The sequence below is a fragment of the Erinaceus europaeus genome, chromosome 20 (assembly GCF_950295315.1).
Source record: "Erinaceus europaeus chromosome 20, mEriEur2.1, whole genome shotgun sequence".
Classification (NCBI taxonomy): domain Eukaryota; kingdom Metazoa; phylum Chordata; class Mammalia; order Eulipotyphla; family Erinaceidae; genus Erinaceus; species Erinaceus europaeus.
The window spans coordinates 2,286,101-2,305,605 of NC_080181.1; the positions used below are offsets into that span (position 1 = coordinate 2,286,101).

The window sequence follows — 19,505 nt, forward strand, 5'->3', positions numbered from 1 at the left end:
TGGAGAAGCTGGGATGGCTGGGCAGAGGGTGTTAGAGGTAAAGCCGGGGAAAGTGAACTCTTCTTAGAAAGTCTTTTGGGGAGAAGGCCCTTTTGAAAAACCCAAGCTAAACAGAGGCTCTCTGGGAAAGGGAAACCAATACAGCATATCCTGGAGCCTCCTTGACTGCCGGCTGGCCACAGGAGTCCAGGACAGGCGACGACGCAGAGAAGTACTCTCCCCAACAGGGCTGGAGTTTGTACGAGTCTCCAATCCTGCATCTGCTGTATAAGCGTCAGCATGTACAGACGTGATGGATAAGAAAGTTCTCTTTCTTGGGAGTCGGGCAGTAGTGCAGTGGGTTAAGCGCACATAGTGCAAAGCGCAAGGACCGGCATAAGGATCCCGGTTCGAGCCCCCGGCTCCCCACCTGCAGGGGAGTCGCTTCACAGGAGGTGAAGCAGGTCTGCAGGTGTCTGTCTTTCTCTCCCCTCTCTGTCTTCCCCTCCTCTCTCCATTTATCTCTGTCCTACCCAACAACAGCAATGACAACAATACTAATGACAACAACAACAACAACAAGGGCAACAAAAGGGAAAAACGGCCTCCAGGAGCAGTGGATTTGTAGTGCAGGCACTGAGCCCCAGCAATAACCCTGGAGTCAAAGTAAATAAATAAATAAAAAAGAAGCAGAAACAGTCCATTCTAATACAGGACTCTTTTGTTACAATGCAAAGTTTTGATTTTTCTGAGCGAGAGGCCTCGAGGTGGCACACCTGGCTGAGTGAGCGCACATGTTACAATGCTCAAGGACCCAGGTTCGAGCCCCCAGCCCCCACCTGCAGGGGAAGAGATCTGCACGTGGTGGAGCGAGGCTGCAGGTGTCTTACTGTCTCTCTCCTTCTCTATTTCTCTCCTCCCTCTTGATTTCTCTCTGCCTCTATCCAATAAATAAATAAATAAATAAATAAGTTTTAAAAGTAAGAAACAGAACAAGGGAGATACAGAAAGAGAGAGAGAGACCAGAGGACTGCTCACTCCGGCTTATGGTGGTGCTAGGAATTGCAGCTGAGACCTCAGAGCCTCGGGCATGCAAGCCTTCTGCAGAGCCTCTATGCTGTCCCTGCCTGTCTCCCTGAGCGTCTCCTGGGGCCAGACCTTGTGCACTGGACACTGAAAATCCAACATATGTGCCAGGCAGTTGTGCCCAGTTGAACACCCACATCATCATGTGCAGGAACTTGAGCTGCCCGCCTGCAGGGCACCCTCCCGTGAGCACCAAAGCAGGGCTGCGGTGTCTCTCTGTTTCTCTCTCTCTCCCTCTCTATTGCCCTGTCCTCTGGATTTCTCTGTCTCTTAATCAAAATAGAAAGAGAGAGAGAGAGGGGGAAAAAAAGGAAACAATGATCACCAAGAGCCATGGATTTGTTGTAGTGGTATCACGCCCTAGAGATAACCTTGGTAGCAATAAAACAAAGAAAGAGGACGGTGGGGGGAGACAGCATAACGATTATGTAAAGAGACACTCATGCCTGAGGCTCCGAAGTCCTAGGTTCAATCCCTCACACCACCATAAGCCAGACCTCTGGTGTATCTCTCTCTCTCTCCCCCTCTGCATCTCTCTCAAAAATAAAATAAATAAATAAATACTTTAAAAAATAAATAAAAGAAAGAAGGGGCGGGCGGTGGCATACCTACTTAAGTGTACCTAGTACTAAGCACAGGGACCCGTGATCTGAGTTCAAGCCCCTGGCTCCCCACCTACAAGGGGCATGCACCACATGTGGCTTTATTTTGTTTATTTAGTTCAGAGACAGGGACAGAGACGCAGAAAGAGACAGCTTTACACAGGACGAGACACGGGCCCTGCTGAGTCAGCTATCTCCAGACCGTGCAGGAACAAACGTTTACATTATACAGTGTATGTGATAGGACCCCAGCTCTAAAACATTACCCATTCTTGACTCCAGGAACGCTTTCCCTCCCTGCTCCCTGGGCTTGGTGTCCATATTTCTAAAAGAAGGGACTGACCAGTCCCAGAGGCGGAGCAGCAGACAAAGTCTTGGATCCTCACGCCTGAGGTACCGAGTTCGATACTCAGCATCACACACGCCAAAGTGATGGTGCTTTCAGTCTGCTCTCCCTCTGCAAAAGGATGGTGGACATCCTTCCCTCTTCCCGGCTGCATCCTGGGACCACAGACCAGGCGGATCTGGGCTGGGACCCAGACATCTGCATCTTCACTCGCACCTAGAGGTGCTGTGGAGGGGGGAGGATGGGCCGCTGATCTGGAGACAGTCAGCAGAGCCTGACCGGGAGACCTAAGTGGATTGAGGGTGAGGGGTACCAAGACAGAGCAGAGCAGAGCAGAGCAGAGCAGAGCAGAACAGCAGCCCGGGCTGGGGCGCAGCGGGTCAAGCCCTGACTCCCACGCAGGATGGGACGCCCTGGTTCTCCCTCTCTCTCATGAGCCAATAAGGAGCCAGCAGTGGGGGGCCGGTGGTGGTACACCGTTAACCACACAGGTCCTGGGTTGCAGCCCCCGACTCCCCACCTGCAGGGTGGTCGCTTCACAAGCGGTGAAGCGGGTCCGCCGGTGTCTCTCTTTCTCTCTCCTTATCGCCCTCCTCTTTCAATTTCTCTGTCCTACCCAATAAAATGGGGGGAATGACTGCCAGGAGTGGAGAGTGGAGGATTCCTAGTGCTGGCACGGACCCCCAGTGGCTGGAAGCAAAAAGAGAAAAAAAATCTAAAAAAATGTATTAATTCACTTTAAAAATTATTATTTTTTGACTTTTATTATTATTTTTAACAAAGCACAGCTCAGCTCTGGCTTATGGTGGTCTGGGGAACTGAATCAGGGACTTTGGAGCTTCAGGCATGAGAGTTTTTGTTTTTTGCCTCCAGGGTTATCACTGGAGCTCGGTGCCTGCACTATGAATCCACTGCTCCTGGAGACTATTTTTTCCCCTTTTTGTTGCCCTTGTTCTTTATCATTGTTGTTGTTATTATTATTTGTTGTAGTTATTGATGTCGTTGTTGTTGGATAGGACAGAGAGAAATGGAGAGAGGAGGGGAAGACAGGTTTGGGGAGAGAAAGACAGACATCTGCAGACCTGCTTCACCGCTTGTGAAGCGACTCCCCTGCAGGTGGGGAGCCGGGGGCTCGAACCGGGATCCTTAAGGCTGGTTCTTGTGCTTTGTGCCACCTGCTATGCTTAACTGCTGCGTGACCACCCAGCCCCCACAAGTCTTTTTGCATGACCATTAGGCTATCTGCCCCCCCCCCCTTTACTTCTCATTGGCTATCTGCTCATGGAGCAGCAAGGGTGCTCTCTCTCATCTCTGTCTGGACTGGCTTCTAATGGGCCAGGCTGGAGAGTGACCGTGACACCAAGCCTCGTCATTCATAAGCGTCTTCTCCAGGACAGAGAGAAAACAAACAAACAAACAACTCAGCTTAGCCACGACTGTAGTAGTTTGGGTTTGAGACACCAGGGCTTTGTGGGCTGACTAGCTACACAGCTAGTTCTGCAGAGCACTGCCCATCAGGGCTGGGCCAGAAAGGGTACCTGGAGTGACCCGTGAGCCAAGGGCGGGCGCCCGTTAGATGGCAGGCAGGAGCGAGCCAGCCTTCAGAGGCAGAGGCAGCCAGAGCCCTCAGAGCCCTGCCAGCCTCCCTGCGGCCCCATTCGCTGCGATTTCATCACAATAATATGTTCGGAATCTCTGAAATGTTTCTCAATCAAAAAAAAAAAAAAAAAAGTCTGTGTATCTTGCAAAAATCAAACTCTTAATGAGTCCCTGAGAGGGCCTTAAAAGGAAGTTGGATGTCCCAGAGGAAGACGGGCCCTGAGAGGCACAGACCTCACCCCAGGCCCTAGGACAGGACGGGGTGGGCGGGGCCGTGACACAGTCCCTGTTGGGCTAGGGGGTGTCCCCACCAGTGCAGCAGCTGTGGGGGCCCTGTTCCCAGGTCGGTGTGGTGGAGGTGTGTGTCCTGCCCTCCCTGAGCGGCCATCAGTCTGTCTACCACCCTGCCTCCCTGCCCCCCAGCCCAGAGCTTGGAGCAGACCCCGTGAGGGCAGGCAGCCCTGCTGGCGACCCCAAGATGGGTCCCGCGCTGTCTCCGCAGAGCCTCTGGCCGGAGCCTTGGCCGCACACGCGTGTCCCTGTCAAGCCAGCCTGGCTCCATTACGCCTCCAGAGAGAACCCTGTTCTGTTCCCTTCCTTTTTCATTTATTTTTAGAAATATTTATTTATTTCAGCTAGAGACAAAGCAAAATTGAGAAAGAAGAGGAAATAGAGAGATAGAGAGACACCAGCACCCATGCTTCACCACCTGTGAAGCTTCCTTCCTGCAGGTGAGGACCAGGGGCTTGAACCTGGGGCCTTGTGCACTGTAACATGTGTGAGAGCGCCCAGTACACCACTTCCCAGCCTCTCTCTCTCTCTCTCTCTCTCTTTTCTTTCTAACTTTTTAAATATACTTTATTTATTTAGGATAGAGACAGAGAAATTGAGAGGGAAGGGGGAGATAGAGAAGATAGGACAGACCTGCAACATGGCTCCATTGCTCATGAAACGCCCCCTCCTGTCGGTGGGGACTGGGGGCTTGAACCTGGGTCCTAACACATGGTAACATGCACGCTCTACTAGCTGTGTCACTGCCTGGCCCCTGTTTGGCTCCCTTCCTGGGCCCTCAGCCTCTGGAGACTTCTGGAAAGCAGACTCACCTCCCGCAGAGTGGGCAGGCAGATGGGGGGGTGCGGCTCAGCCCCCTCAGCCCCCCTGTCAGCACAGAGCACCCTGGGGAGGGGGCAGCAGGCCTCCCGAGGCTGACATGGCTCACTCCTCCGTGCTGCCCACACAGACATGTGATGTGCATGGCCAGCTCTGTTTCTGAGCCTCTGAGTCACTCCAGAGAAGGGATCCCTCTCCCCCTGGCTTCGTGTGACCCCCCCCCACCCCGGGCCTCTCCCTCCCTGAGCTCTGATCTGCGGGCTGCAGAGGGATCCCTGCGGACCAGCTGGAGGAGTGGAGCCGAGCAGCCCTAGGACAGAGGGGCTAGGGCTCTGATGGCCCCCAGTCGCCCAGGCCAGCACCGCCCTCTCTCTCTGCCTCCACGCGGGCCCTCAGTGAGTTCTGGGAGCCCCGTGGCGGAGGTGGTGGCCTTCTCCAGGAAGACACCGCAGGCCTCAGGCAGGAGAGGGACCGGGAGCAGGGAGACCAGAGCGGCAGCCCAGACGCGGACAGGGTTCAGATGGCCGGGAGCAGCCCTCCCTCACTCCCAGCAAGGACGGGCCGCCCGGGGGCACCTGTCCGTGTCCCTGCTGCTTTCTCCTCCAGGCTGGGTGGCTATTGCAACTTCACCTGGGGGCAATTTGTTCGGGTTTTTGAAAAATTAAGTAAGTCAACTGCCAGAGTCTGATGTTTCTAGAAAAACAGACCCAGCTGTGAGTCGAAAAGTAAGAGAAACAAAACAGACAACAACAAAAGAAAGACTGCAAAAATCAAAACCCCAGAGACCTGCACTTAAATAGACATCCAAGCGGAATCTCAAAGCTCCAGGTCTTCACACCAGGTGCTGGCCTGCCACAACCCACCTGGGGGCCTGTGAGGAAGCTCCCAGGTCTGCACCTGCTAGCACACATGAGCCTCTCTCTCTCTCTCTCTCTCTCACTCACACACACACACACACACACACACATACACACACACACACACCTTCACTTGCACACCACACATGCACACACAGACACACCACACGCACGCACGCACGCACACCCACATACCCCCCCACAGACACAGCACACACGTGCACGCACAGGCCAAGGCTCTCTGTGGGGAGATGGGAATGCAGTGAGACAGGTCTGCTCCAAACAGCTTCATTGACTTAGCACTGCTCTGACCCTTTGACTCCCAGCCCCACACAATCCCGCTATTGAAGCCTGGACTTAGCTCCCTTTGTGCACCAATCAGGGTGGGAAGCAAAGCCAAGACAACAGGACACCTCCAGGCTCAGCTCCAGTTTCCTATGCCAATGTCAGCCCCCCCCCCCCCACCATCAGCCCCATCAGCCTGCCACTGCCTGCTCCCACCTCGGAAACCTTGACTCAGCCCAGCCAGGTAGAATCAGGCTTCCCACACCACCCCCTCCTACCAGCCGGCTCCAACTCAACTTTATGCTGGGTGCTCAGGGCCCAAGTTTGTTTCCATGGAGACAAGAGTCCCAGTCAGAAGTGGCTTCGAGTTGCAGGAGAAGCCCGGGCTCTGAACTCTGTTTATAAACACCCCCTCCTCCCCGGCTGTGGGCTGTGATCCTGGAGCCTGCCTGGCCCTTCTCCTCTCCAGACAAACTGCAGATGCTTCTGGAAGAACAGTACATCTGCCTCTTGAGAAGAGAAAGAGAGAGAGAGAGAGAGAGAGAGAGAGAGAGAGAGAGAGAGAGCAAAGTTGCACTGATCCAAAAAGGGACAGAATGCTCTGGGACTCATCACCAGGAACTTGGGGGCAAGGACACCGGCCCCAGTTTACACAAAGCCGCTTTCAAAGCTTGGAGGCTTTCTCCTCCTTCTGTAGCTTGCGCCTCCTTCCTTCCCTCTGTTTTGCAAGTGTGTTCAGCTCAGCACAAAAACCCCAAAGCTGGGGGTGGGGTGGGGCTGGCCTGAGCGGGGAGGTGGGGCACATGCCCACACAGGAGCCTGAGCCTGGATCCCGGCTCCTTGGCAGCTGCCCGTGACTCAGTCTGTGAGGGCTGTGCTTCCTCACTCACATGGCCAGCTAGGGAAGAGGAGGGACAGAGAGAGAGAGAGAGAGATTAGGCAAGGGTCTTATCACCCTCTGCCTCAGTTCACGCCCACACCTGGGTAAGCGGCCGTGTTGCTGCCTCACCCTCCTCTCAGTCTCTCTCTGAATACAGGAACACTTAGGGTGTCAGGTACACCCGCAGTAAAGTGGTTTCCAGCCACATCATCATGGATCTGGGGCGACGCCTGCCTTCCCCAAGACGCCATTTTTCAGATACAAAGTGGGGGCTGGGGGCCAGGAGGAGGCGCACCTGTAAGTGAACATAACACCATGCAGAAGGAGCCGGGCTCGAGCCCCCTACTCCCCACCTGCAGGGGGGGCGATTCATGAGCAGTGAAACAGGTCTGCAGGTGTCTGTTTTTATCTATCTGTCTGTCTGTCTATCTATCTGTCTATCTGTCTGTCTGTCTATCTGTCTATCGTCTATCTATCTCCCCTCCCTTCAGAGTTGCCCTCTATTCTGTCAAATAAAATAAAAGAAGAAAAGAGAGAGAGAAAGGAGTCGGGCAGTAGCGCAATGGTCTAAGTGCACGTGGCACGAAGCTCAAGGACTGGCATAAGGATCCCGGTTCGAGCCCCTGGCTCCCCACCTCCAGGGGAGTCATGTCACAGGTGGTGAAGCAGGTCTGCAGGTGTCTATCTTTCTCTCCTCATCTCTGTCTTCCCCTCCTCTCTCCATTTCTCTCTGTCCTATCCAACAACGACGACAACAACAATAACAAAAATAACTACAACAAGAAAACAGGAGCAACAAAAGGGAATAAATAAATAAATATTTTTTAAAAAGAAAGAGAGAGAGGAAGGAAGGAAGGAAGGAAGGAAGGAATGGCTGCTGGAAGTGGTGGATTCATAGTGCCCTGATGGCAATAAAGATAAAAAAATAAAAAGAAATTTGGGTCAAGGCAGTGGCGCACCTGTGCACCTTGTGCACTCACATCACAGTGCACAAGGACCCAGGTTCAAGGCCCTGATCCCAACTGCAGGGGGAAAGCTTCATGAGCAGAGAAGCAGAGCTGCAGGTGTATCTCTTTCCCTCTCTATCTCACCCTCCCTTCTCACTCTCTTGGTCTCTCTCCAATAACAAATAAATAAAAGATTTTTAAAAAGAAAGATGTCATACATGCCATAAAAATAAAAAGAAATCTAAAGTGAGGATTACAGAGCTCACTGCCCTCCCCTGAGGGAGCGACTGGTGGAATCTGACTCCTGCTGCCCTGTCCTACTCTCACCGCTGGACGAGTCCGGCCTGTCCGGAGGGCTTACACAACCAGCGGCTGGAGGTGCGGCCGCTCAGCCTGGCTTTCCTGGGGCCATATCCCCGGTAGGCTTGGTTCAGGCTTTCCTTGGCGGGGGACACGGGGCTCAGCTCCCACTGGCTGTGGCTCTCACAGCTCAGGGAAGGGTGCATGGTCCAGTTCTGTTCCCGAGAGCAGGCCTATGACCTGCCTGGGCAAACGACCTCACCTGTGTGTCCTGGAGCCTCCCCTGCCCAGAGCCCTGCTCCACTAGGGAAAGACAGAAACAGGCTGGGGGTGTGGATCCACCTGCCAACACCCATGTCCAGTGGAGAAGCAATTACAGAAGCCAGAACTCCCACCTTCTGCTTCCCACAAAGAATTTGGGTCCATCCTCCCAGAGGGGGAGATGTAGGGGAGGATGACCAGAAGGCTCTGAAAGCAAATTCCACCAAGACAGGAAGCGTTTGTCACCTGGAATCTTGTTTTAATACCATCACTGAAAAGGAAGTGAATTTTGAAAACACCAGAGGAAGTCAGATATTGTTTCTCTTATCTGAGAAAGAAGAGGGAAAAAGGAAGGATGCTGGGAAGTAATAATAGGTGTAGGTGTGACTTAGAAATGAAGTGAAGGCAGCACTATAGGAAAAAAATGGGGTGGTGGTGCACCTGGTTGAGCATACACACTACAGTGCGCAAGGACCCAGGTTCAAGCCCCCAGTCCCCACCTGCAGGGGTAAGCTCCACGAGAGCTGAAGTGTTGCAGGTATCTCTCTGTCTCTCTCCCTCTCTATCTCTGTCCCTCTCGATTTCTGGCAATCTCTATCCAATAGATAAAGATAAAAAATAAAGAAAAAAATTAAAATTATAGGAAAAAAGGGGGGGAATACAGTGACAGATACAAAGTCAGCTCACAAGTTGTGGTATATATACACAATGGAATACTACTCAGCTGTAAAAAATGGTGACTTCACCGTTTTCAGCCAATCTTGGATGGACCTTGAAAAAACCATGTTGAGTGAAATAAGTCAGAAACAGAAGGATGAATATGGGATGATCTCACTCTCAGACCGAAGTTGAAAAACAAGACCAGAAAAGAAAACACAAGTCGAACCTGAAATGGAATTGGAGTATTACACCAAGTGGGGAGAATACAGGTCCATGAAAAATGATGAATGAAATAGTGGGGGTTGTATTCTTAAATGGGAAACTGGGGAATGTTATGCATGTTCAAACTATTGTATTTACTGTTGAATGTAAAGCATTAATTCCCTAATAAAGAAATAAATTATTTAAAAAACAAAAAACAAAGTCAGCTCACCTTGACTGTGACCTTGGGAGAAGCACTGCAGTTTCCCATGGAGGGAATGCGGATACAGAGCTCTGGTGGCGGGAATGGTGTGAATTGTGCCCCTGTGATCTTGTAGCCTTGCACATCATTATTAGATTACTAATAAAAACTTTATAAAAAAGGAAGCAGCCACACACAAATCAAGGACATATGAGATAACATTCAAATATGATAGGAGGGGGCCAGGTGGCGGTGCACCTGGTTAAGTGCACGTAGCACCAAACACAAGGACCTGGGCAGGGACCCAAGTTCGAGGCTCCATTCCCCAACCTGCAGGGGAAAGCTTCATGAGGGGCGAAGCAGGTCTGCAGGTCTCTCTTTCTCCGCCCCCCTCAATTTCTCTCTGTCCTATCCAATAAAAAGTAGAGAAAACGTGGCTATCTGGAGTGGTGGGTTCGTAGTGCAGCCACCGAGCCCCAGCCTTAACCTTAGAGGCAAAAAAGAAAAAGAAATAAAAGAAAGCATGGCAGGAATGGAAGACATGGATAGACCATCAAGCCAAGACTGGTGAGACAAGACCAGTCTGAACAACCCTCCCTGAGATGTATCTGCGTGTGGGTCACATACGGTCAGTCCTTCCGCACACCACCCGTCCACAAGCATAGTCTTGTCTGTCTTTTTCAGTGTGATGCGGGGCGTTCTCCAAACAGCAAGAGCCCTTGGAACAGAAACCTCGAAACAACTCAAGCCATGTGGACGGGCTGACATTATTTTTCAGGCTGCAAGTGGAGACTGAACATGACTTTCCAAGGCCAGCGCTCCTGGGCAGAGGCCATCGATCTGGTGCCCAGCCAGAAAGCCCAGGGGCACCGAGACCCACGGTAACCCCCCCCCCCCAACGCTCCCACTTCCTCCTGCCAGGCTCCTCCAGGCCAGGCTCCTCTCTCTGGCTGAGATGCCCTTTGCCAGAAACGTGTATCCCATGGCACAAGACAAGAGGGAGGCTTGTTGGTTTGGGAAAGACGGCAGACAGATGCTCTCTGCGTGGATGGTGCTGCCAAGGGAAGGCTGCCCTGCCTCCCCCCACTTTGCAGGCCTCAGTGGCTGGTGCTGCGTGACGTGCTCCAGCTCAGGCCCAGAGGGGCAGAGGAGACTGGGGACGCACCCCCTCAACAGTCGCTCTCCTGCCTGCCACCTCCCGCCTCCCGCCACAGTGCACCCTTCCTTGCAGCCTTCCTGCCTCTTGGAGCCTCTCTCCTCTGAAGGGTAGTTTCTAGCAGACAACGCAGCCGGCTGCAGTGATTTTTCCATGTGCGGTGCCAGGGGGCGGGAAGCCAGTGAGATAGCTTCTTGTGCGATAGAACTGTTTCCAAGGGAAACTCAGGAAGGCAGGCGGGAACTGGCCCATAAAGCCGGGCAAACAAAAGTCTGTCCGACCCACCCACGTTAGCTTGTCTCGCTCACCAGCTGGGCAGTGAAGGGGATGGGGGAGAGGTGGCCAGGAGGGTGTAGGGGCTCGCCCTCCTTGTCCACTGGGGTGGGTCGGTGCGGGCACATACCAAGTGAGGCCAGACCTGCAGCCTTGCGGGCTGCGGGCTCAGGCCTGGGGGCATCCAGCCCCCACGTGGCTCTAGGGGGAGAGGTGGGAGATGGCCTTGCACCCAGGAGGCTGTGTGGGTGCTGGAGAGGAGATGGGCGGTGGGGGGGGGGAGAGCTGGGCAGTGGCGCACCGGGTTAATGCACATGGTACTAAGCACAAGCACCCTCGCAACAATTTGGGTTCGAGCCCCTGGTTCCCCACCTGCAGGAGGAAGCTTCACAGGCAGTGAAGCAGGTTTGCAGGTCTCTCTCTCTTTCTCTCTCTCTTCCCCTCCTCTCTCAATTTCTCTCTGTCCTATCCAATAAAAATGGAAAATGGCTGCCAGGAACAGTGGGTTCCTAGTGTTGGCACTGAGCCCCAGCGATAACCCTGGAGGCAAATAAGTAAATAAATAGTATTTAATTAAAAAGAGAAAGGAGAGGGAGTCAGGCCATAGCACAGCGGGTTAAGCACACATGGTGCAAAGCGCAAGGACCGGCTTAAGGATCCTGGTTCGAGCCCCCGGCTCCCCACCTGCAGGGGAGTCGCTTCACAGGTGGTGAAACAGGTCTGCAGGTATCTTTCTCTCCTCTCTCTGTCTTCCCCTCCTCTCTCCATTTCTCTCTGTCCTATCCAACAACGATGACATTAATAATAATGACAACAATAAAACAACAAGGACAAAAAAAGGAATAAATAAATAATTTTAAAAATTTTAAAAAAAGAAAGGAGAGGGGGATAGCAGAGCAGGACGCAGCCTCTCCTTGGAGACACCCCCACCACCACTACGGCCAAGGGACTTGCACGCAGGGCGGGCCGCTCTGGTGGGTTCTCTGGTCGACCCAGGCCTCTCCTGCTTCACCCTTCATATTTCTTGCCTTGTTACTGGCTCCTCCAACTGTAGGCTCTTGAACTCATGGTGAGTATCAGAGTCCGCTTTTGCAGACAGAGGAGACGGTGGGTCTATAGTTCCTTGTCCTTGCACCCAGCCTCCTGGGTACAAGGCCGTCTCCCATCTCTCCCTCCAGAGCCGTGCAGGGGCCAGATGCCCTCCAGGCCTGAGCCCGCAGCCCGCAGCCCGCAAGGCTGCAGGTCTGGCCTCACTCAGGATGTGCCCGCACCAATCCACCCCCAGCGGACAAGGACACTGCTCTCTGACTCCGCCGGGTGGTGACAACCCTTCCTTCCCGATGCCATGGACGTGTCACAACTCCTCAGGTGGCCCCCAGGCCCCCAGCCCCCAGCCATTCTGCTCAGTCTGTGCTCCAGTCTACTCAGCTTCAGGGGAGCGTCTGTGACTTGCCACTTCCACATCATAGAGCCTTCTAGTGACCGGCCATCGTTTCAGACTCTGCCCTGTGCCGGCTGCTGCTGAAACACTTGTAAAATCTACCTCCCAGCGCCAGCAGATGGCCATGGTAAGGGCCTGGGTTCCAGCCCCCGGGCCCCACAGGGAAGCAGTGCTGTGCTATCTCTCCTCCAGCCCTCTCCCCCTTACCTTTGTTCTTACTCTCTGCCTTTTTTTTTTCGATAGAGACAGCCAGAAATCAAGAGGGAAGGGGGAGATAGAGAGGGAGAGAGACAGAGAGACACCTGCAGCCCTGCTTCACCACTCGTGAAGCTTCCCTCCTGCAGGTGGGGAGCCAGGGGTTCGAACCCTGATCCTCGTGCTTAGTACTATGTACACTGAATCGGGTGCACCACTGCCTGGCCCCCTTCCCTCTATCTTAAAAATAAATAAATAAAAGTCTTCCAGGAGCAGAGGAATCCTGCAGGTATGTAGCCCGTCAATAACCCTGGTGGTGCCAGAAACAAATAACTAAGAAGACCGAGGGGACAGCAAGGCAGCCCACTTGCACGGAGGCTTGCCATCAGGGGCACAGTCCCATCCCTGTCACGCTGAGGGGGATCAGGTGCACACCAGTGGCTTTCTGTGTCTCCAGCTCTGTTTCTCTACCTGAAAAAGTCACTTTGGGGGCAGCAAAGCCTCAGTGAAGGCCTCAAATTGATTAATCAACTAACCTATCAATTAATTAATTAACTAAAGTGTTTCTTCTGTTAGCCTTCAACATTAACCCCAGAGCATCCTATCACCAACCACTTGCCATTTTTTATGAGAGAGAAAGATGGAAAGATGGAGAGAGGATAAAGAGAGAAAGGGAGGTGGGAGAAAGAGAAGGAGAGGGAGACAGAGAAGGAGAGAGAGAGAGGGAGAAGAGAGAGAAAGGGAGAGGGAGGAAGAGACAGGGAGAAGGAGAGAGAGGGGGGAGAGAGAGGGAGAGAGAGAGGGAGAGAAGGAGGAGAGAGAGAGAGAGAAGGAGGGAGACAGAGGGAGAGAGAGAGGGAGAGACAGAGAGAGGGAGAGAAGGAGGAGAGAGAGAGAGAAGGAGGGAGAGAGAGGGAGAGAGAGAGGGAGAGACAGAGAGAGGGAGAGAAGGAGGAGAGAGAGAGAAGGAGGGAGAGAGAGGGGAAGAGGAGTCAGGGAGAAGGAGAGAGGGAGAGAGGGGACAGAAAGGGAAAGAGAGAGGAAGAGGCAAAGAGAGGGAGAGGGGGAGAGAGAAAGGGAGAGAGGGAGAAGGAGAAAGAGAGGGAGAGAGGGAGAGACAGAGAGGGAGAGGGAAAGAGAGGAACAGACAGGGAGAGATGAAGAGACAGAGAAAGGGAGAGAAGGAGGACAGAGAGAGAGAGGGAGAGGGAGGGAGAGAGAGGGAGAGGGGGAGAGAGAAAGGGAGAGAGGGAGAGGGAGAAAGAGAGGGAGAGACAGAGAGAGGGAGAGAGAGGAAGAGACAGGGAGAGAGGGAGAGAGAGGGGGGGAAAGAGGGGGAGAGAGGGCGAGAGAGAGGGGAGAGGATAGGGAGAGAGGAGGGAGAGAGGAGGGAGAGAGGGGGAGAGAGGGCAGAGAGAGAGAGAGAAAGAAAGAAAGAAAGAAAGAAAGAAAGAAAGAAAGAGAGAGAGAGGGAGCGAGTGTACCGGCTAGCTCTGACTCAGGCAGTGCTGAGGAACAGGCCTAGAGGCCAGGCTTGCAAGTCCTACGCTTTGCCACTCCATACCCCCCCCCCCAATCCGCAGGGTGAGTACTAACGGGCCTCTGGGGTGGGGGGAAGCCGGATGGTGCAGCGCACACCCTGGGTGCAGACACCCCACTTGACAGGTGGAGACACGTGAGGGCAGAGACGCCGCAGGGCTCCCACGGACAGCTGCTGCTGGGTCTCACGGAGCCGGCACCCGGGCGCCCCACTCTGCTCAGCGCTCCCCCCCCCCCCCCCCCCCCGTCACATTTGCTCTGTGCTCTGCCCTGGCGACTAGGCCCTCCTGGAATGGTGACCCGGCTTGGCGACAGGGAGCTGGAGCTGGAGCCGGGACCGGAGGTCTGTCAGAGTCAGACACTGCTGGAATCAGCCACTGTGCCAGCTCCCCAGACCATCTGGCCTTAAAAAAGTAAGTTGTGGGGGCCGGGCGGTAGCGCAGTGGGTTAAACACACGTGGTACTATGCGCAAGGATCCGGGTTCGAGCCCCCGGCTCCCCACCTGCAGGGGAGACACTTCACGAGGGGTGAAGCAGGTCTGTGGGTGTCTGTCTTTCTCTTCCCCCTCTGTCTTCCCCTCCTCTCTCCATTTCTCTGTTCTATCCAACAACGACGACATCAACAACAATAAAAAAAAATGTTAAAAAAAAAAAAGGCCACCAGGAGCAGTGATTCCTAGTGGTGGCACAGAGCTCGAGCAATAACCCTGGAGGCAATAAGTAAATAAATAAGAAAAGAAAAAGTGAGATTATGAGATTACGACATACCCAAATTCTGCGTCCCCACCCCGCCCCTACCCAGAGATGATCACCAGAGTCCTCACAAGTCTTACAGTTTGCTTGCCTCTGTTGTGTTTGGATATTTTTCTCCTTTGGCAAGTTCATGTAAATCAGATCCCTGGATTCCACATATGAGTGGAGCCATCTGGCAGCTGTCTTTCATCTCTTTACTGATTTTGCTAGGCATCATCACCTCCTGTTCCCTGCATTTTGTCCCAAAGAACACAGTATCATCTCTTTGATTGCAGAGTAATATTCCATGGAGTCCATATCCCATAACTTCTTTAGCCAGTCCTCTACTGATGGGCGTCTAGGCTGTGTCCACTCTCTGGCTATTGTGAATAATGCGGTTGTGAACACAGGGCTGCATGAGTCCTTTCTGATTCTAATTAGTGTTTTGAGTGTCCATGGGGTAAATAATGCCTAAGGGTGGAATTGCTGGGTTATAAGGCCATCCCGTTCTTAATTTGTTTAAGACTCTCCATACATCTTCCAAAGTCTGGGCACATTTCGCACACAAGAGGCTCAGTGTAGACATGGAAAACACGTCATTTATCTGAGAATCAAAACACAGAGTTGAGATGGCCCTAGCACACAAAGCAAAGGAAGGCGCTGCCTCAAGGGGAACTAAAGCACAGAGCCAGGGGAAAGACCCTGCTCCCCTGCCCGTCTTCCCCCGTCACTTCCCGGCGTTCTCACTGCCCCAGAGCTTATTCCTGAACCCCATGTGAGGAGACCCAGTGTCTCAGAAGCTCAGCAAACCTGCAAACTCTTCCAAGAGGGCAGAGAAGGGATGGCTCATCCTCAGAGGCCCCTGCACTCTGCACTTGGCTGGCAACTGTGTAGAACTGAGAGCCGGAACCCCAAAGCCCCCCCCCCAGCCCCCTCCCCCCTCGCTCCCACCGTGAACTCTCAGTCCAACACAAACAGGGTCCTGGAAGGCTTCTCACAACGTCACTGGGAAATTTATGCTAATGCTGTAAATCTGAGTGACACATCTTGGAAACCACCTGAAAGCTACAGGAAATGGCCTACTCCTTGTTGAATATATGGAAATAGTTTACGGGAGAAAACAACAAAGACCAAATTCTGAGCTCAGAGCCGACACACTCGTGCCTCTGAGCAGACTGGAGGCTCTGGCGTGGGGCTGGCCGTCTGGGGCCCCGTCGGGTCAGCTGGCTGCCATCTCAGACAAGGTCTAGGATGTGTGTACACGGTCCAGGTGGCTGGGCAGTGAGGTCCACACAGAGGGATGCCCAGGGGCCCCCCATCACCTGGGACCGCATCCTCTCGCACCTCCAGCGTGACCTGAGGTCAGGCTGCAAGGCCTGCAGACACCTGGGTGTTGGGAATTACAATTCACTTGAATGATTTCCAGAAAAGTTTGGCAAGACCCCAAAGGTTCGCCAGCTGCACATGCAGAGGAAGGTCACCTGGGATGACAACACCTACACCGTAAGCACGTTTTTTAAATCCAAAAATTACCATGGGAGGGGCAGGCAGGGGTGCACCTGGTTGAGTGAACACATTACAGCGCACAAGGATCTGGGTTCATGTCCCTGGCCCCCACTTGGAGCAGGGGAAGCTTCAGGAGTGGTGAAGTGGAGCTGCAGGTGTCTGTTCTCTCCCCTCTCAATCTCTCTGTCTCTATCCAATACTAAATAAAGATGTTTTTTAAAAATACATTTTTTTCTACCAGCAAGCCAGGATGTGTTGTAGATAAGACAACATGTGTCAAAAATCTTTCTCTGTCTTTTTTTTTTTTTTTTTGCCTCCAGGGTTTTCGCTGGGGCTCGGTGCCCACACTATGAATCCACTGCTTCTGGAGGCCATTTCCCCCATTTTTGTTGTTGTTACTACTGTTGTTGTTGGATAGGACAGAGAGAAATGGAGAGAGGAGAGGAAGACAGAGAGGGGGAGAGAAAGACAGACACCTGCAGACCTGCTTCACCGCCTGTGAAGCGACTCCCCTGCAGGTGGGGAGCCGGGGGCTCGAACCAGGATCCTTACGCCGGTCCTTGCGCTTTGCACCACGTGCGCTTCACCCGCTGCATTACTGCCAGACTCCCCTTCATTCTCCTTCTTTAATATCCCCACTTCCTACTCTTTATGTTTTTTGACGGGTAGATAAGAGAATGCCGTGAGACATGTGCAGGAGTGGGGGAACTGTCTCCCAGCCCCTGAACCCTGACAGGTAAGTCATGAAGAGGCTGCAGCTTCCCTGACCTGTGTCCGTGCGGTGCATTGCCAGGGGAGAAAGCGTCCCCAGGGGAGGTGGTGGGGAGCTGGGGACACTCAGTCTTACTCTAACCAGCCTCTTGGCTTCAGACAGGAGCCATGAAAGGGCAGGAGGGAGACAGAGCCTCCCGGAGCACTCAAAGCACGTAGCTCTACCTGAAACCGGCTTCCTCAAGCACGGCTGGAAATAGGACTGCTGTTGCGTCTGAGATCACGATTATTCGGCTAATCCTTTTACCTCCATGCGGGTCTAATTTCACATGAGCCACATCTTTGTGATCCACCTCTTAGTGGGTCGGGCTTCATGAATAACTGCGCTTTGCTTTCATGGCTCAGCCAGACCGTGAGCGGGCTGCCATTATTAACCTTTCAGGGCCAGGAGACAGCCAGGCGCTTGGCCGGAGATGCCCAGGAGCTCATTGGGGACCTATGCACAGGAATGTGGCCAGCTTGAAACACGCAGCCCTCCCCAACGGAGGCCCCCTCTTCAAGTTCCTTCAGGAGTCCGGCTCTAGAGGCTCTGCGGCTGCTGATAACCCTCCTCCAGGGTCCGCGGTGGCAGCGGGGGAGTCTGAGCAGAGAATCTGCCTGAAACCGCAGAGTCTGAAGGCCTCATGGGCCAGGGGTCAGTGGTACCCTGGCCTCTCTCTCTCTCTCTCTCTCTCTCTATATATATATATATATATATATATATATATATCCTTTCTTTCCCCTCCCCCTCTCTCTCTCTCCTCTCTTACTTTCTCCTGTCTTTCCTCTCTCTGCCTCTCTCCCTCTCTTCTCTCTGTCTCTTTCCTCTCCCTCCCTCTCTCTTTCCTTTCTCTCTCTCTCCTCTCTCTCCCTCCCCCCCCCCTCTCCTCTCATGCCCTGTTAGCTGGTCAATCAGTCCCAGCAAGTCAGCAGAGTGCAATCCCTGTCTCTTTTTATCTTGGTTCCTTTCAGGACATCAATGAAAGGAAATCTGACTGAGAAGCACATTCTCAGGTCCTCCTGCTCTTCTTACCAGAGTGGGATGATAACAAGTGGAGCAGGGGGTGTGGGGGTGCTACCTGTCTCCCCAGGAGCAGCTCCGGACCCTGGGTCAGTCAGGTCAGAGAGAGGCAGACCTAGGAGCTGGGACTGCGGAGGTGTCCCAGCCAGGCGGGCCGTTCCCTGCACCTAAATGCAGGAGGTGACAGAAGACACTGAGAGGCCTCCCAGGTCCAAGCTTTTCTTTATTCCTTCCTTCCTTCCTTCCTTCCTTCTTTCTTCCTTTCTTTTCTTTCCTTCTTTCCTTTTCCTCTTTTTCCCCACAATTGTTTTGCATTTGCTAATTTTATTTTCTTATTTACTGCCCAGCTCTGGAATGCGGTGGGCCTGGGGTATGCAGGTCCTGTGCACTGTCACTGTGCTGTCTCCCCCACCCAGGCCCTCGCCATTTCCTTTTTAAATTTTTTTTTTTTTTGCCTCCAGGGTTATTGCTGGGGCTGGGTACCTGGCACTGCTCCTGGAGGTCATTTTCCCCATTTGTGTTGCCCTTGTTTGTTATTGTCATTGTTGTTGGATAGGACAGAGAGAAATGGAGAGAGGAGGGGAAGACAGAGGGGAGAGAAAGACAGATACCTGCAGACCTGCTTCACCGCCTGTGAAGCGACTCCCCTGCAGGTGGGGAGCTGGGGGCTGGCCTTTTCGTTTCCTAATATATTTTGGGTGAGACAGAGGAGAAGCCCCTCAGCACCACTCCCTACCATCCACTGTACCCTCGTGCTGTGTCAGGCTGGGTGTGCACTCTGCCGGGCAAGCTTCCTCCTCAGCCCTCTCTCCTCACACAGTTCTCAGAAGACAAGCGGCGGCGGCGGCTCTGGGATAAATGAAACCACCCCATTCACAGAGCGTGTGTGACACACGAGGGGCTGTGAGACCCCTCCACAGGCTGCCTAGAACAAGCCGTCTGGGGTCCGGGTGGGAGCAGGCTGCCTGGCCCCAGGACCTGTGTCTACACGTGGGGAACTGGGCTTCAGACAGAGTTTGCCCCCTTGGCACCAAAGGTGGGGCTCAGAGAGATTGCCCACTGAGCCAGCAGGCACCTCTGGGAACGGAGCCAGGCCCGGGATCTCGCCCAGCCACCCCGTGGTGACCCCCGTGAGCGTGAATGGGGGCCTTCATTCCTGGGGAGCCCCTGGGACATGTGCGGACACGATTCCCACTGCTAAGTGGCTTTCGCCGTGGCCAGACTTTCGGACAAGACTGGTATTTTAAGAGCGTTTTTAAAGAGTAACTGAAAAAAACCACAGGTGGGCAAACTTTCCATCAAACCCAGAGATGGTCAGGATCGAAACGCTGTGCTATATATAAAAGTCGAAAAAAAAAAAAAAAACACCACACAACCAAAACCATGGAATTTAATGTCTGAGCCCAGATCCACACCTCATCTGAACTCAGATACGCTTCCTGCAGCCTTGGGGGAGAGGTGCCTGAGGACGGGGCAGGGTGCCAGACTTGCCACCCTGGATGAGGAGAAGGCGTCGTGTTCCTGGTGTGTCCTCAGCCATCCTGACGCTGTTGACTGGCAAACGCTAGAAGAAGAAG

The 19,505-nt window shown here is 53.4% G+C and overlaps 1 protein-coding gene and 1 long non-coding RNA gene across 3 annotated transcripts in view; one reads left to right on the top strand and one right to left on the bottom strand.

Moving 5' to 3' along the window:
- The window catches only part of MAML2 (mastermind like transcriptional coactivator 2), a 114,825-nt gene that overhangs the window by 65,434 nt on the left and 29,886 nt on the right, over nucleotides 1-19,505 (bottom strand). The window lies entirely within an intron of this gene.
- Nucleotides 4,600-12,554, top strand: LOC132534950 (uncharacterized). Its single transcript, XR_009546714.1, has 3 exons — nucleotides 4,600-5,117; nucleotides 10,000-10,196; nucleotides 11,923-12,554. It is a non-coding gene; the product is annotated as an uncharacterized LOC132534950 (long non-coding RNA).